Source organism: Ornithorhynchus anatinus, chromosome 2 (assembly GCF_004115215.2).
Source record: "Ornithorhynchus anatinus isolate Pmale09 chromosome 2, mOrnAna1.pri.v4, whole genome shotgun sequence".
Classification (NCBI taxonomy): Eukaryota; Metazoa; Chordata; class Mammalia; order Monotremata; family Ornithorhynchidae; genus Ornithorhynchus; species Ornithorhynchus anatinus.
The window spans coordinates 39,882,703-39,899,265 of NC_041729.1; positions in this window are offsets into that span (position 1 = coordinate 39,882,703).

Here is a 16,563-nt window from a genome sequence, read left to right on the forward strand (position 1 = left end):
ATGGAGTCCTTACCTCCCCAACATACTCTCAGAAATGCACCCATGGTGACCACCACAGGGAAATCCTCCCTGCAGGACTCAACCTCCACTGATGATGGCAGGGGCATCTCTTCCTGAGGTTCATTCATTGGAGTTCAGCTCCGAGACCAGGAGAGAGAACAAAATGGTGGCTACTCAGCCACCCTCTTGATTGGGCAATCAATCAATCAAACACTGGTATTTACCGACGGCTTAGGGAGGGTTTAGCACAGAACAAAACAACAGAAGCAAGATGCATTTTCCAGCCCTCACGGAGTTTACAATCTAAACGGGAGGCAAACAAAAATTATGAGAAATAATGTATGTAGGGGGATAAAGCAGAAAGTGGTTCAAGTATCTGAAGATGAAATAACATAATAAGTAATTGAATAAACAAATGAAAATCCATATATATATATCTGTGTATCTGTGTATATCCACAGAAACATGAGTATTGAGGAGAGGAATAAAATTTAAAAAAAGCACCAAAGGTGAATCTGGGGTTCATCCAGCTATGGCGTTATGAATTATTTGGGGAAGGCTTGTCCTAGCGGAAAGAGCAGAGACCTGAAAGTCAGAGGACCTGGATTCTAATCCTGGCTCTGCCACTTGTCTTTGTATGTAATCTTGGGCAAGTCATTTAACTTCTGTGTGCCTCATTTACCTCACCTGGAAAATGGGGATTAAGACTGAGAACCCCTATGTGGGACAGGGACTGTGTCCAACCTGCTTATCTTGTATGTGTCCCATTGTTTAGTACAGTGCCTGACACATAGTAAACATTTAAGAAGTATCATAATAAAAGACTTCCTGAAGGATGTAGGATTTTAGGAGGGCTTTGAAGATGGGGAGGACTTTTGTCTGGTAGTTTGGAGCTGTGGTTTAGGGAAGGGAGGGAGTTTCAGGCTGGAGAAATAACATGAAGGAGGAGCCGGGGCAGGAGAGTTGAAAGTGAGGGACAGTTAAAAGATGAACTTTGGAGAATCTGAGGAATAATGGATGGAAAAAGCTACTACGTAAGATGGAGATTTGGTGAACAATCTTGATTTGAATGAGCCATCAGCCATTGAAATAACTGGCCCAAGGGTTAGAGCTTGGGCAGGCAGAATTAGAGAGGGAGAAGGTCTATGAAATGTGTTCAGGGATTTAGTGACCCAGCACAAGTTTCTGGTTGCCCTTGGCATTCCTCAATCAGCTCTCCTCTAGGTCTGTGAGTCTCCCCATTCTCTGCTGCATCTGCTTCTGATCGTGGACCCAAGTTAATAATTGTGAGAGGCAGGGCCGGGTTCATGCATGGTCTAAAGGGGCTAAAAGCCAGGAGTCCAGAGAAAGGATGTCCACCCCCTTCCACTCCCCAACACACCCACACACACACAAAACATTGCACACTGTGGCCCACAGTGATGTGAGATGCTTCCACTGCTGCATCCCCGACCCTTACCAAAACGGCCCTCAATCATGTTTGGATGGCACCAACTTCTCCTCCACCACCCCAATACTTCCTCATCCATGAGAGAACTCCCTCCCCTTCTTGCAGTTCTGGATCATTGTTGGGGATAGCATGCAGAAGCGACACAGAAGCCGCAACTTCGGCCCACCTACTCAGAAGACCCTGGGCTCTGCTTCAATAAATCAGGAAAGGGAGAGAGCCCACAGACCTGCTGGGAGAAATACAAGGGTGGAGGGTAAATGTGAATTGATGAGGGATTAGCAATTATTAACGGGAGTAATGCCATGGGAATACACAGAGTTTAGGAGTGGTCCCTATTGGACTAGGAGAGTAGCCTGGAGGGGCTAGCAAAAGCATAGAGAAAAATCCTCACCAGGCCTGAATCAATGAAGCTGGAGACTGCTGGATTACTTCACGGAGTGACGTAATGACGTGCCATCCTATGGAGGGCCCACAAACTCCATTAGTCCTGGGCCCATGGTGGGGTTAACCCAGTCTAGGGTTTCCTTTCAGGGCAGAAATAATATCATTTTAACTGGAAAATAACCTGAAAATGGATCGTATAGCCTATGCAGGCAAAAGCAAATCACATGCAAAGTCTGTGTAAATGCACACATCACCCTCTTATTTCATACACCTGAAAGTGGCCCTTGGAAAGGGAGATGCCAGGAATAACGCCTCCCACGAAGGCAGAGGCTCCCACCCCGAGGATAGCAGAACAGGAAGCAGGGTAAATCCAGGCTGCCGCGTTGGCCCTGCTAATAGAAACCCTCTGTGTAAACAGGGAGGGGAGCCAGCAGAGATCAGAGCTGATTTTTCTTTCAAGAGGATTAAACATTAAAAATGTTTTTGAACGCCCGCTCCCTTCACCCCCGCCCCCGCCCCATCCCCCCCACAACCCCCGGACAGTAATTAACTTCTTCCTGTTCAGATCAGGGACCAGTTTCCAAAAACATATTTGGACAGATTATTTTTCAAAGGAAATGTTGTTGCAAGGGTCCTGTGTCCTGGACCAAGTTAAGGAAAGGGGTGCAGCGGGCACGGAAATCCAAGTCCCGTCTGGCTGGTGCCTCCCCTGATCAAGGTCTGAGTGGCCTGCGGCTGGCTGGGCCAGGTTGCCCAAAGGTGGTTTGGAAGCCCTTCTTTCACCCATGGTCCCCATTTTGGGCCTCCTCGGGCTGGGGAGGACCTTGGCCCCGGAAACCTGTATTGTGGTGCCGGGCATGCCCAGCCCTCCTTCTTCAGGAGGTAAATTGGACCACACCCTCACCCTCCTGGGGCTGTTTTATCTCAGCTTGGCCAGGCCCCAGATTTTCAGGCTGGGCAGGGCTCTTCTGAGGGGTCAGGCTCCCCCAGGACCAGACCCAGAGCATTGGGCAGGCTCCCCTTGTTTGCCAGGTTTCCAGGAAGCAGTCGACACCCTTGCCAGGCTCTTGGAAGGCCCTTTGGGAGGCAAGGGAGGTGCCACAGGCAAATGCCACTCTTCTGCCAACTGAAAGAGATGGCGATACGGCAAGTAGAACCACCACTGATGACACTTTAAGGAATCCCAGGCGCTGCTTTGCTGATCCTCCCCGCACTTTCTCACACCCACCATCAGACAGGGGACAGACCAGTTGAAAACTGTACTATCCCACAATAGCCCTGCTGAATTGCCACCCTAGCTGTGAGCGTGTCAGGCACTAAAAAGAATTCCCTGAAGTTTAAACAGAGAATAGAGTCAGCGAGAAAAAATGAGAAGCAGCATCAGAGACATGAGAAAGAGAGAAGCATAGTTACCATGAGAGAGGAGAGACAAAATGTAAAGGGGAGAAGGAGGAGAGAGTTGAGGCAGAAAAGAAAGCGAGAGAGGAAGACAGGGACAGAAGGAGCAACAGAGAGAGAGGCTGAAGAGCAGAAGATAGCAGATGTTGAGAGAGTGAGAGTGAGCAACAGACCCAAAGAAAATCAGGGGGAGCAAGTGTTAAAGAAGCAGAGAAAATGAGAAAGCCAGAGCCCAGATGGGAGAGGAAAGACTATTAGAAGAAGCCCAGTGCTCCTCAGAGGATTCCAAATTCATGACCAATTATTCTCTGGAATGGAATTACAACCAAGTCATTCTCCCCAGTGTCCAGTTGGACCAGAATTCCACTTGAGAAGTACAGCAAGAGGGTTGCCAGACAAGGGGGTGGTCCCTCCATGACACCCCAGTGAGCAGACATGAGGATAGTGAGTGCCACATCTCTCTGGCTCTTCTCACCCTCCCAGTCACAGGGGCCTCTAATCATCCCAGCGGGTCTCACCGGGCTGGGCTCACTGGAGCAGAACCCAGGCAGGGGTTGCCTCTGGACAAAGGAAAGATGGATAACAGAGAGGCCGTGTGAGGCTAGGTGTGCAAGTGGAGACCAAAAAGAGCTCGTGGGCAGTAATGTATCTCCTAACTCTATTGTACTTAGTACAGTGCTTTGCACACAGTAAGTGCTCAGTAAATGAAGTGATTAATTGATAAAGGGGAGAGAAAGATGAGTGCAGCAGGGGAAATCTAGGGTGAAAAACTAGATTGGGACTTTGAACCCAGGACTCCAGGAAGGGGCAACAGAGAGAGGAATGATCCTGTTTTGAAGGAGGGAATGAATCATTTTTATCTGTCCTAGCTCACTCCCAGAATAATGTGCTTCTTGTTCCCATGCAGTTTCATACCTTTCGCCATCTGCTATCCAAGTTTTCTGCAATCTCTCCCTCAACATTTCTTTCAGGAATAAAATTTCTTCCCATAATGAGCCAAATCGTGACAGTTGGCCTGATGCAGAGTGTGAGTGTGAAGTCGAGTGATGGGAAAACTGCAGTGTTTTGGGACAGGTATGTTTTGTGTGTTCGAAGTGCTTGGGTGGTGAAGGTGTGGGAAGGGAGTTGTGGGTGTGTGTGAGTGCTTGGTAAGGCTGTGTGATAAGGGTGTATGTATGTGTCGCGTGTGTGTGTGTGTTTGTGTGTGTGTGTGTGTGTGTGTGTAAGGGAGAGGGAAAGAAAATGGACTTGGAGAATTTACAAAAACCCAAATGCAAATGTTTTCATCCCATACTCAAGAGTTGAAATAATTGCTTCTTAGTTTCTACCACAAGAGCTACCGGGACTTGGACAAACTCACTGCAGCAAAATCAAAATCCTACAGGTTGATCATCAAGTGGAATTTCAATGCAGAGGCAACACTCAAATGTGGAATAAAATCTCAGACTACAACTCTTCCTCATTCAGTATGACAAATGCTAACTCATAATTACCATCTTCCACCTTCCCAGTGAGAGACACATCAGGAAGGCACACTTGTATCTCATTGATTAGATAATTGCCTGACAGAGAGAACTGAGACATGTATGGATTGCTGCAATCAAGCGAGGTGCCTACTACAGTACTGCTCACGGTCTGATAAACTCCAAATTCATGCTAGCAGTAAAACCAATGCATTGAAAAGCAGCATCTAAGTTATCAAGATGGATTAATGAAATATTTCCATTGAATGAAGATGCCTGCAAGGAATACCAAGGCAACATCACATCAATGCAATTCATGCACAGAACCCAAGATACAGATGCCAATGGGAACTGGGAATGAGGGTCCTCTAAGATAGCTTCTCCCAAACATCCATCAAGGCGAAAGGTGTGGGAGGCAACATCACCATGTGCTGAATGTGATGAAGTGGCTCAGCAACTAAAATACCTCTTAAGGCATTAAAGCAAGGAATACATTGTCAGGTCCTTGTGTCATAACAGAGGTGGCAGATGTGACCTGCAGACTTAGCTAAGGGACATGTGCCATCTGTGTCAGAAATGATAAGGCTGAAGACTGCTGGGACTGAAGTGGCTGCCGTACCTATTGCCACAGCTTCGTGAGAGATTGCAGATGGCTCCACTTTTGAGCCAGTCAAGGAGAAAATTCTAAGGGGATGGCAATGATGCTACAATGATCTTGGAAGCATACTTTCCTGCATCAAGAATCAGGCTAGATGAAGCTTAGAGAACCGGTCAAAATCTTAAGCTCCAACTTTTGAGGCAGTCACTACCACAAAGTTTAACTGTGGTGCTTCTTCAGGGCTTAAAATGTGCCCTACCCTGCACATAATACAAGATAATCTCATCAAATACAGTCCAAGTAACATAGGAGGCTCACAACCCAAGTGTTAGGGAGAATAGAAACCCTCTCTCTATTTTAAAGATGAAAAAACTGAGGCAAAAAGAAGCTAAATTAAGTGACTTGTCTAAGGTCCTACAAGACAATGGTCAGAGCTGGGATTAGAATCCAGTTTACTAACTCCTAGCCAAAGCTCTTTTTGCTAGGTAATACTATCTCCCACCACCTTTCAAAGCCACCCAAAGTGGTACAGCAACTAGATCTAACAGCCTTTTTCAGGAAATCTCCAAACAAAGAGGGAATTTAATGCTCAGATAGCTGTCTGGGCGTTTCCCTCAACATTTGGAACACTAAGGAAATGTTTCAGGATTCCATAGGCATAATTACCATCTTCGAGAAGACAGGTGAGAGAGCTAACTGTAGAAATGATCATCCAATCTCAGTGTTCCTTGTGGCTGACATGATCTTAACCCAGAAGGCTGGAATAGGCAATTTAAATGTCAAAGTAGCTTCAAACCAAAACTCCAAACACAGCATATTTTCACAACAAGACAAATGCAGGAGAGATACAGGGAACGAACTAAGACCTTTTTTTGAGAGATTAAAGAGAGGGCTTTTGACAACATCAGCTGCCCTGGCCTCTGGCAAAAACCAAATTAATTTGATTTCCCTGGGAATTTTACCTAGATCTAAAGGTTGCTCCTTTAATAATAATAATAATGTTGGTATTTGTTAAGTGCTTACCATGTGCAGAGCATTGTTCTAAGTGCTGGGGTAGATACAAGGAAATCAGGTTGTCCCACGTGAGGCTCACAGTTAATCCCCATTTTACAGATGAAGTAACTGAGGTACAGAGAAGTTAAGTGACTTGCCCACAGTCTCACAGCTGACAAGTGGCAGATCCGGGATTTGAACCCTTTATCTCTGACTCCCAAGCCTGGACTCTTTCCACGGCCAGTTAAGTCAAAGATGAAGGCTTCCTGTCTGGTCAATTGCCCATCACCACTGGAGTAATGCAGTGTGTAAGTACAGTCCTGTTCATCTGTTCTATGCTCCTCTGTGTGAAGAAGCCACAAAAAATGTAGAAATTGATGTTCGAGTACAGTTTTCATTAACCAACCCCATAAATGGTAAGCATAATAAAAAATCTTAAGACATCCATCCAGAAGCTATTCTTTGGTTTATGGGTTATTGAGCTTTGGAAGCACATACATAAGGGGCCATAGAAATGACAGTTATCCACTTTTCAGACATCCTAATATTATGGGCAAACCAAACTAAAGAAGGCTGAAGTTCTGTTTCCAGCCAGCACCAAGGAAATCCTACAGCCCACCAGAAATTTTCATCTTCTGGTGAAACTTAATATTGCTCCCTTAGTATATTAAGCAGCATATTAGCCAGAAATGCAAGAATAGATGAAGAAGTACTTTCCAAGTGCTTAGTACAGTGCTCTGCACACAGGAAGCACTCAACAAATACGATTGAATGAAAGTAGAAAATGGAATCGAGAAAGCCAGTATGTCCTTTGGGAGATTGGTTGCGGGGGGTGGGGAGGGCGGGGGGGGCAGGGTGGAGAGAGAGAGAGAACAAATAACAGTATCTTAAACTTAATAGACTGAAGGTCTACCAGGGCATAGTGGTGCCCAACTTCCTATATAATAACAACAATAATAATATTTGTTAAGCACTTACTATGTGCCAAACACTATACTAAGCACTGGGGTAGATACAGGGTAATCAGGTCTCTAGCTATGAAAAACAGACCTATTAAAAAAAGAACATCTGAGTTCCTTCAGATTGAGCAATTTCATTAGAGTGACCTGTGAACCATACTCAACATCCAATGGCCAGACAAGATCACCAGTGAGAAACTCCTGGCATCCAGTCAGTTCCCCAGTACTGAAGCATTGCTTACCACAGAAAAGTTTTCTTGTCAGGATATGAGAATGGAAGTTATCAAGATATTGCAAAAAAAGTGAACTGAAATGGGACAAATGCAAAGAGGAAGGGGAAAAAGAATGCAGTGTTTGGAACACTATATCGTAACAATTTGCCACAGTTCAGGCTGGGTTGTTAGCTGATGTTGTCTTCCAGCAGCAATCGGGAGAAGGCTTGCTTCCTTGAGGAACAGTTTTAGGAAAATCAAGATACCAAGAGACAAAGTGGAAGTGACCAATGCATCTGCGTGGCAAAGGACAGTCTTTACATGCATAGAGTGGAATGGGTTGTCAGTCATGCATGGGTAGTTTTCAGCCACATCCACTTCTACGGTTAGGATCACAGTTCAGAATATCTAGTTTCCTTTTTATTTTGAAGGTAAAACCACTAACTACTGTTTTTCCTTGGTTGCTAGCTCCTTGTTTGAAAAGGCCACTGTGGGACTGATACTCCTCTTCACAGTGGGCTGTCCCTTGTTGTATTAAGATCTTTGCTCTTTTTGGCTCTTGGCAATTTTTTCTATTTGGCATTATCAGTAATGTCAGTCTTGAGTTTGAAAGGTAGCTTCAGAGGTTTTCAGAGATAGAGATATCCAGAGAGATAGGAAGATAGCTAGAGATGTATGAATAGGTAGGCAAATAGATGAGAGAGGGAGAGCAATCCAAGTCCAGAACCACGTCCTGGAGTTGGTGGGGTGTAAATAAAAAGCCAACGAGCTTCCAGGTTATGCCAGTGTAATCCCGGTGCCAGTATCTGGTAGAAGGATAGCCAACTCAGAGTGAGGCTTGTGGGTGTCCTGAGAGTCCACTGAAGTTCTAGGGGCTCAGCAACCCAAATGGAGAATTGGTACTATCTTCTGATTCACAGCTGCAAGACTTCTGTCCAACTGCTTCACGAGCGGCAGTGTAACCATGGACCCAAACCTTGGCTGCTCTTTTTTCCCTGGCTGGATGCTATTGGCGGGCCAGCCCTGTTCCTGGAGGACCATTCTTGTCTCTCGGGGGGCCCTGACACAGCCCACTATCCTGACACTGCCCGCTACCCCTGCTCCCGCTAATCCCCTGCTTGAAATTCCCAAGCTGCCGGAATCCCATGCAACCTCTGTGCCATCAAAGCCCACCCAGTGGGGGCTGCTCTGAAGTCCATTCAGGAGTGTCTCTCTGTCAAAGCTATTCAAGTGGCAGCTGGCCACCTTCCCACTCAGGCTAAGCCTCAGGCCGAGGACTCCCCCCGACCTCGGTTAACTCCTTTCCTTCCCGCCTCAGCTGCTCAGGGTGTGGAGATTGCAGACGTCTGCCCAGGCCCCCGGTCCACAAGAGCCAGGGATTCCCTCTTGTTGCTCATGACAACGTTCCCAGGAACAACCCCCAACTAGCTCTTCAGAAATGAGCATTCGTTCCTGCAGAGAGATGCTCAGATGAGCAGCTCACTGACTTGTGAAGAGCTGGGTAACAAAGGGCAAAAATAGAGCAGTGATAGACTCCACAGTCTACAGCAGCACCAACCGGCTGCTCTCTGGCCTGCGTCCCCAGGCCCAAAGCACGGAAGACATCTGGCCGCAGACAAGTGAGAATTTGGGACGATGTTGGAACTGACCACTGCTTGGTCAGGCAGCTGCAATTCGACACTGTCCTTATCTGGACCTGGAAATGCTTTACCTCTCCTCTTCTCCTTCCGCTCCCCAACAGCAGATTGCCAGGAAGGAAAGTCGAAGGGATCAGCATTCTTTCCTACTCACCCATCAAAGTGTGGACTTCGGCATGAGAGCCAATCACTATTAGCAATTTGAACCAGTTAATAGTATTCATCTTTTTTATCTAAATGAACTTTTTGGAGACCTGTAGGTAAGTCTTTCAATATTTTTCACACTCTGAAAATAAGTCCTCATTACCCTCCTCTGGAAGTTCAGGTAAAGGAGAAGAGGAGCAGCATGGCCTAGTGGAGAATGTATGGACCTGGGATTCAGAGGACTTGTGTTCTAATCCCAGCCCCCACCAGTTGCCTGCTAGATGTCACTGGGCAAGTCATTTAGCTTCTCTTTGCCCCAGCTTCCTCATCTGTAAAATGGGTATTCAATGCTTGTTCTCCTTATTACTTAGAGTGTGAACCCCATGTTGGAGAATGACTGTATTTGATCTGATTAACTTATACTTACCTCAGGGCTTAGAGCAATGCTTGACACATAGTAAACACTTAGAAATACCATAACAAAAACAAAAGGGGTGGGCAGAGTTGCATACAGTTGCATGAGATGCATTGTAGCCTAGTAGAGAAAGCATGGGCCTAGGAGTCAGAAGGATCTGGTTTCTAATTCCAGCTCTGCCAATTGCTTGTTGTGTGACCTTGGGCTAGTAGCTTAACTTCTCTGAGCCTCAGTTTTCCCAACTGTCAAATGGGGATACCTGTTCTCCCTCCTACTTAGACTGTGAGCCTTATGCAGAACAGGGATTATGTCTGATATAATTAACTTGTACCCACCCCAGCACTTGACATATAGTAAATGCTTAACAAATACCATTTTTTAAAAAGGGGTTTTATAATCCCCCTGACTCAGGGATAAACTGAGACAGAAAATAATTGACTTGACCCAAAGTGCAGAGGAAGTCAAAGTACGAGCCAGAATTAAGCTCCAAATAGCCCTGATTCCCAGCCTCTGACAGCGTATGCCACCTCTTCCCAAGAAAACCTTTCAGGAACCAAAGATAACTAAAGCAGTCAAGGCCACTCTAGGGTCATCTCTGCTTCAAATGAGCCTGCAGATTGACCAAGTCTGGGTTTGGAGGAAGAACCTTCTGACTACTTGTTGCTTGAGTATGCTTGACTCCAAAGCAGTGTGGCCTATTGAATAGAGTACAGGCCTGGGGGTCAGAAGGACCTGGATTCTAATCCTGACTTTGCCTCTTGTCTGCTGGGTGACCTGGGGCAAGTTGCTTTACTTCTCTATGTCTCATTTATCTCATTTGTAAAATGGGGATTAGGAATGTGAGGCCTATGTGGGACATGGACTGTGTCCAACCTTATATCTACCCCAGCACTTAGTACAGTGCCTACTACATAGTAAACATTTAACAAATATTTAAAAAAGGCCCTTGGGGAGAGGCAGGCGGGTGTCAGTGTTTCCCCTGGGGTCTCTGAGCAAGGCAGGGTAGGTCAACACCCCAGCCTGTTTCTCCTCTTGCTAGAGCTCAGAGTGTCCCAGCCAGTTTTCCAGCCCTGCTCTCTCCGGGACCGCTCCGACTTTCCTCAGTCTCATCCTCTGACATCCCAGCAGCTGTAGTGAACAAAGAACTGGGGTCTGATTTTTCCACTCCTCCCCAGATGTTCTGGCAGACATGTGCGAGGCAGTTATTTTGGGACCTGGCTCCACCAGCCTCGGAGGCTTACAGAGCAACTTGAGGGGAAGAGGGTCAGAAAGAGCGAGGAAAGAAAGATAAGACGAAGCCCTTCAGAAAGACCGGGGCCTGTGGCTCCCCAACCCATCCGTCGCCTGTCTTAATTCCCCGGGGAAACTTTGGAGCCTCCTGGGCTCCTGGTGGTGGGAGACCAGCTCAGAAAGGAGGGTGGGGGGAGTAGGAGATGGGTGGCTTTGGAGGTGGAGATGATGGGAAACATGGTCCTGCCGGCTCAAACAATTCTTCACGCATCGTAACTCCGGCTTGAAAAGTGGAGGTTGAGGGAGCAGGACGGTCGGCGGGATGGATGTGGTCACGCTCGGGAAACATTCTTGTCTTCAAACAGCCCCAGCAGACAAGGGGCCCGAGCGGACAACGGGCTGCTGAGATCAGGTTCCCGAAACCTTTGTACTCCTAACAGGCATGACCAGGCAGCCAAAACTATTAAGAGAGAGTGTGTGACCGAGCATGGGGGTCAGATGGGCTGCGTCCTGCTGGCACTTGGCCTGGCATTAATACCCACTCCCGGATTAGTGGCCCGGCTTTGAACAGGGGAAAGGGGAGACGGGAGACTAATCGGAAAGTCATGCAGGGAAGAGGTCTCACCTAATCCCCACTCTCCCTCTGCTCCCCAAACGGGCCTCCTGCCCCCATTGTGTCTCTAGCCTTTCCTCCAGAGGCTCCTGACACCTAAACTCCATCCTGGAGGTATGGAAGGTGCTAGGCCTGGTTCCGTTTCTGGGAAGTAAGAGTATGGGGTCCCTCTCCAAAGACTGGTAACATGGCCTCAGGCAAGTCTCTCTGTCCCTCTCTGGGCCTCAGTGATACCACCTTTAATACAGGGAAAATCATCTCGAATGCCGCAAGCTGAACTACCCCAGAGGAATGCAAGTGGTCTGGTCACTTTTTGTACTTTTTAAAAGGAGGAGCAGAGGAGAGTAAACGAAAGTGGCTTTTAACCCTGCTCCCTCCCGTTGTCGCATGAGATATCACCAACCCCATAAACTTCCTCTCTGGAAGCTCAACCCAGGAGCTAAGTATCCTGGGAACCTGCACAGTTGGCTGGATGGGGAGAGTCTAATCCTGTGACCACCTTGCTCCTAGGCATTTTGCAGTTAACACCCCTTAAGATCTTCATATGAATTTCTCTCACAAGCCATAGCTTGAGTTGGTATTGGAGTCCACTGAGAAGATAAGGATTATAAAACTCTTGAGGTCAGGGATTGTCTGTTTGAACAGATGGATCATGGCCCCACAACCTATACAGGAGATGAAGCTGCTGACGATGATGATGATAAGAGAGAATGGTTGATGTGTCACCCGGAGGTCGCCGCAGGATAAAGAGGACGGGAATGTGGCCAGGGAATGTGGTTAACAACCCTGTTCTATCGTACTCTCCAAAATGCTTACTACTGTACTCTGCACACAGTAAGTACTCAATATATACTATTGATTGATTTACAGAAAAAAGTAGCTTAGTGATCTGACCCATGAAGGCAGCCTGTGGCATCTTCAGGAAGGGGCATAAAGATGATGGGAAAGCGTCAGCCGGTCAGGGGCCAGCAGCGGCATAGTTTGAGGAAGCCCCATGGCCTCAAAAATAGAATACGGAGCTGGGAGTTTAAATGGGCTTGTTGTTCTGACTGCTCACGGGGCCCAAGGTTCCTGAGATTGGGCAGGGCCAAGAGGGAAGGAGGAAGAGATGATCTATGTCTTTTCTCATGGAGCTCAAAGCTTGCCACAGGATGCAAAGATGGTAGCGGACAAGATGTGCTGTCCAACACTCCAACAGCCCTATGGTTCTCTGGTTTCATTGACCCACTCATCCTCCTCTTTCTGAGGGAAAACAGTCATAGGAGTTCAGTGCCTCGACTACGGGGACATTTTTGTACCAGAGCTGGGAAGAGAGCAAGGGTTACCCCTAAATTCGGGCTCCTGCCTGTCCAACCCAGAGCAAAGAGTCTGCTCATCCAGATTGTCCCCCTCCGGCTATTCGGCATACAGAAACATCATGACTTTGGAGAGACTCCTGAAACTCTTCCCTTCACTCACTCCTGATCAACTTGACAAGTATTTTGTTGACCAACTCAAACAGGTGTAAGCTCTCCAAATCGCCCCCTCACCTACCCAGCTCTGGCCCACCTCCACATTCACTCCCACACCCTTTGCAGCTGTTTCTCAAGAGGAGATTACCATCCACTCTCAAAAGCTATCCCTTCCACCTGCTATGCCTAAACATCCCCACCCCAACAATACCATTATTATTATTTATATACGATGACATTCTGCCCTTCTAGTACAACCTCATCATCTAACATTCCCACCACCCTCTAGAACTTTTTGTTAGCTACCCAAATATATATATCTTATATGGAGTTGTCTAATACCTTACCATCCTTCCTTGAGGACAGGGATCCAGTCTCCTAACTCGATTGTTCTCTCCCAAAGGCTTAGTACAGTGCTCTGCAAACAGCAGGGTCTTGTTAAATGTTATTGACTGAAGGCTTTGCATTTCTTATTCCATGCCTAAGCCCCCAGCGACTGACTTCGTAGCCCAACCTTCCCACCCTCAGACACCCACCCCTACTCAGGGGACAAAGTCACGGAGGAGTCTGCGTTCCCCAACACCTGTGGGAAACTGGTTTCAGGGGCTGACCCTTCTCCCTTCTCCTGGCCACTCTGTTTTGAACAGTTTCACCTTATGGGTGTCTGGAAAAGACAGGGAAGAGAAATCAAGGGGCTACTTTGCCCCCCCCCCCCGCCCTGTAGTCGCATATGCTCTGGCTTCATAGGCTTCCCCACTACTCGTGAGAGGTACCCCAGGAGAGACTCACCAGCCAGTCTGGCACAGCCCGAGGAGTCATCTAACAACTTCCAGATCTTTAATCTAATTTAATTACTAGTCCCTTTCTTTTCTTAATCACTCTGTGTCTGTTTATAAACATTAGAGAAGACTCCCTACCCCAAGGCTGCAATCTGAGAGCTGTACCTCCCATCTGCAGAACTCATTATGCCTCTGATTCCACCAGATGTCAGAAAGTAAGTCCCAACCCACTGGACACCAAAAGCTCTGACCATTCCATCTGCTCTTCCCTCCTGCTCCCTGGACCAACAAGCCCTCTGATTGGCTGTTAAAGCTTTCCATCTGTTTCCCTTTCCCGCCTCCTCCTTCTCCATCCCCCCACCCCCACCCCGGTCCCCCCAAACCTTCTCTTGGTAGGTGGGGTAACCCTTGATTATAATTGCCATGCTAGCACCTAATCCTCCCAAAGGAGACAGCGATGATCTTCCTTTGCCAGACCTAACCGGGGCCCATCTGGCCCAAGCCTATGGGATTAGTTGAAAGTGGCCTGAGCTGCCTGCATCCAGCAGGGCTGCCACCTCGTCTTGGTAGCTGGCACCTCCTCTTGGTAGCCAGCTCATTTGGAGCTCTGGGGCCAGGAATCGTGGGAGCCTACGCAGAGAGAGCCCTCCTTCTCCCTGGTTTTGTCCAGGTGAAATTGGGGGAAGGGCAGTCACTAGGTTTAGCTATGAGAAATGGGGTCTCCAGGCCTCAGGCCACCTCCTTAAGGTGCTGGGCACTGGGTTGCCAAGGGAAGTTCAGAGGAATTAAGGCTCTGACTCTCTCTCTTTCTATATGTAAGAAAAGCCATTATTTCTTTGAACTGGACTTTGCCTCCTGGGGTCGCTGATCCCATTTTGGGGGCAACCACACTTTCTCTCTCCCTGAACCTGGACTTTGCCTCCTGGGGTTAACTATCCCCCCTGGGAGTAGCCCCACTTTCTCTCTCTCCAGTGAAGCCTAAACCAGGGAGAAGGGGCATAAGTTGCAGCAGGAAGCACTCAGACTGACCTAAGGAGGAATTTCCCAACAGTAAGCTTTGCTAGACATAGGAGCACATGACCATGAGCCTGTGCTCTCTTGCCACTGTTTTCCCTTTCCATTTAGACTCTGAGCCCCATATGGGACCTGATTATCGTGGATCTTCCCCAGAGGTTAGTACAGTGCTTCCCCAGAGGTTAGTACAGTGCTTGACACATATTAAATGCTTAACCAATACCACAGTTTCTATTATCATTATTCAGTGATGCCACTGTGATCGAGAGACCTGACTTTGCAAACTGCAGGGGATCTTTGCTGTTGCCAGCAAAGTCCTAACCAGAATTCATCTGAGCGTGCTACTGAAAAAAGTCAACTTGCACTTCCCAAATTATAGTGTGGGATGGGGCCAAAATGCAACCCAGTAGATTTGATTTTTACAGTGGCACAGATTCAGGAGAAGTTCATAGAGCAACAACTAGAGCTCACAGATTTTTCAAAAGCTCCTGCCACCAGCAACAGGAAAGCAACGTGGCCTAGTGGAAAGAGCACGGGCCTGGGAGTCAGGACCTGGGTTTGAATTCCAGCTCCACCACTTATCTGCTTTGGACCTTAGGCAAATCACTTAACTTCTCTGTACCTCAGTTTCCTCATCTGGAGAATGAGGATTAAAACCTATTTCCTCCTACCTAGACTGTGAGCTCGATGAGACAGGGCCTGTGTCCGACCTGATAAGTCGTATCTACCCCATGGCTTAGAACAATGTTTGACACGTAGTAAATGCTTAATAAATGCAATTTTTTAAAAAAAAACAGCCCGAGGCTCCAGAAATTGCTAAGTAAATGCAGCTGTACTGAGAAATTACCAAAATCTTCAGGCCTGTTGGAATGGTTGGAAGAATCATATTTGAGGGGCCTCTATCTGACCCTTTCCCCTTCACAGTTTAAGTGAAACACGGCTGAAAATAGTGTTTAGGCTTATTTGACCTAGTCTACGCTACCATGCTTGAAGATGCCAAGAAGGGTCTTCAAGATGGAGTGAGAATATGCTTCTGATCCACTAGGAGCATCATTAAAAGTCTCTGAGACCTTGGTTCAGGAACTGCTCTAAGCAGACGGTTGTGCTCTACAAGCACACACACAAGAAGACAAGCAAATGATTATGAACCACTTTGTAGGTGTCACAGCGCAATGGACCAACAATATTTTTGCAAAAAATGAAAGTTATGAACCTGACTAAATCCAGGGCAACCTACACACAATAATGTGTACTGTCATCAACAAAGTGGAATTTAAAGCAGAAGCTGCTTTACGGAGATCAGCAGACTGGAAAACAGACTGGCAGCAAAAGGGCACCTATCTCCATACCATGTTGAAAGTCTGTAGACTGTAGTGAAGATCAATCTCCTACATGTTGGTTTTTTTTAAGCACTTACTATGTGCCAGGCACTGTTCTAAGCACTGGGGTAGATACAAGATAATCAACTTGTATGCAGTCCATGTCCCACATGGGGCTCCCCGTCTTAATCCTCATTTTACAGATAAGGAAAGTGAAACACAGGGAAGTTGAGTGGCTTGCCCGAGTGATTTGCCCAGCAGACAAATGGCAGATCTGGGATTAGAAGCCAGGGCCTTCTGACTCCCAGGCCAGTGCTCTATCCACTAGGCCACGCTGCTTGTGAGATCTGGGTCTACTTCAGGAGACAGTCAGCTTCTAGGTCAGTTTTTCTAACACTACCTTCTGCATCAAATGGCAGGACGAGATCACCAACAGCATGCTCCTGGAGTGCAATCTGCTCACCAACGCTGAAACAAAGCTCACAAGAATGCAGCTCTGCTGGG